The sequence below is a fragment of the Penaeus vannamei genome, chromosome 29, assembly GCF_042767895.1.
Source record: "Penaeus vannamei isolate JL-2024 chromosome 29, ASM4276789v1, whole genome shotgun sequence".
Taxonomy (NCBI): Eukaryota; Metazoa; Arthropoda; class Malacostraca; order Decapoda; family Penaeidae; genus Penaeus; species Penaeus vannamei.
The window spans coordinates 32744315-32746814 of NC_091577.1; positions in this window are offsets into that span (position 1 = coordinate 32744315).

Below are 2500 nucleotides of genomic sequence, written 5' to 3' on the forward strand. Positions count from 1 at the left end.
CACCCCTCTGTCTTCCCCTTCCCCCTAATTCATCCTCCTCCTCCTCCCTCTGTCCTCCCCCTCCCCCCACTCATTTGAAATTAACTTAATTCAGGAAAAAATATTTATTTTTATTTATTTATTTTTATTTATTATTATTTTCTTTCTATTCCTCCTCTTCTTCCCTTTCCCCTCACCTCTCTCTTCCTCTCTCCGTCTGTTCTTCCTCCCTCCCTCATCCTTCTCCACCTCCCCCCCATCCTTCCATCTCCCTCCTCCCACCCCCACCCCTCTCCCCTCCTTCCACCTCCCACCCACCCCTCTCCCTCCTTCCACCCTCCCACCCCCACACCCTCCTCTCCCCCATCCTTCCTTCTCATCTCCTCCCTCCTTCACCACCCTCCCTCCTCCCTCCCCCTCCTTCCACCCTTCCCCCTCCCTTCTCCTCCCCTCCCCTCACCACCCCTCCACCTCCTCCCTCCTCTTCCTCTCACTCACCACCCCATCCTCCCTCCCCTCACCACTCCTCCCACTTCCACCATCCCCCTCCACCCTTCCTTCACCCTCCTCCCACCTCCCACCCACCCCTCCTCTCTCCCTCTCCTTCCACCCTCCACCCTTACCGAAGCGCCCCATTAATCATAAGGTGAAGACGTGAACCTCAATCAGCTGTCGAGAGGAATGACAATGAGGAACGGATAGCGACTCAATTACCCTGGGGGGGAGGGGAGAGGGGGAGGGGGGAAGGGGAGAGGTTTGAGGGGGAGAGAGAAGGGGGAGAGAGAGGAGAGGGGGAGGGAAGGAGGAGAGGGGGAGAGGAGAGGGAAAGGGAGGGGGGAGGGGAGGGGGAGAGGGGGGAGGGAAGGGAGGGGCGGAGAGAGGGAGGGAAGGGGGAGAGGGGAAACGTTGGACAGAAAGGGGAGGGGGAGAGGGGAGGGAAGGGGGAGGGAAGGGGAGAGGGGGGAGGGGGAGGGGAAGAGGGGGAGGGGGAGAGGGATTTAAGGGGAAACGTTAAACATGTGTAGAGGAGATGGGGGGAGAGGGGGGAGGGAAGGAGAGGGGGAGAGGGTGAGGGGAGGGGAAGAGGGAAAGAGGGAACGTTAAACAAGGGAGGGGGAGAGGGAGGATTTTAACCCCTGGGGGAGGGGGACGAGGGGAGGGAGGGGAAGAGCTGGAAAACGTTAAACAGGGGAGGGGAGGGGGAAAGGAGGATTTTAGTGGGGAGGGGAAACGTTAAAAAGGGGAGTGAGGGGGAGAGGAAAGAGGGGCGATGTGGGAAGGGGGGAGGAGAAGAGGGGAGATGGTTTGAAGGAGGAGGAAGAGGAAAGACGTGGAGGAGGAGAGACAAAAGGGGGAGGGGAAAGGGAAGAGGGAAGACGAGGCGGGGAAGAGTGGAGAGACTAGAGAGAAGACAAGATGAAGGGGGGGGGGGGTAATTCACGGACGAGGGGAATTAAGATCGACCAAGATGATGAGGTAATTAAGAGAGAAAAGTATGAGTTAATTAAGAAAGATGAGGATAATGAGGCCGGTTATGAGGATGAGGTAATCAACAGATGCTCACGGAGACAATTAGCAGAAGTGAGGATAATAAGGCTGTATATGAGGATGAGGTAATTAAGAGACTATAATGAGGGCAATTAGCAGAGGTGAGGATAATGAGGCTGTATAGGAGGATGAGGTAATTAAGAGACGATTATGAGGGCAATTAGCAGAGGTGAGGATAATAAGCCTGTATAGGAGGACGAGGTAATTAAGAGACGATAATGAGGGCAATTAGCAGAGGTGAGGATAATTAGGCCGAGGATGAGGACGTTCTTAGTCATGAGGAGGATGATGGGGATGAAAGCAATGAACAACGACGAAGATGATGAGAAAGTAATTTACGAAGATGAGGGTGTTGATAATGAGGCAATTAACATCGTGAGGATAAGGATAATGAGATAATTATCACCGGTTAGGATGAATAGGAATGATCTAGTTGTGTTGCGATTGTCTATTCGGATAGTAATTCTAATATGTACATATATGAAAAACACATCTACTTACACACACAAACACACACGCACACATTATATATATATGTATATCTATCTATCTATCTATCTATATGTATATATATACATGTATGTATATACATGTATGTTTATACGTGTATGTTTATACATGTATGTTTATACATGTATGTTTATACATGTATGTATATACATGTAAGTATATACATGTAAGTATATACATGTAAGTATATACATGTATGTATATACATGTATGTATATACATGTATGTATATATATTAAATATATATATATATACAAAAGATATATATATATACATATATATATATATATATATATATATATATACATATATATATACATACATATATATATACATATATATATATATATATATATATATATATATATATATATAGAGAGAGAGAGAGAGAGAGAGAGAGAGAGAGAGAGAGAGAGAGAGAGAGAGAGAGAGAGAGAGAGAGAGAGAGAGAGAGAGAGAGTGA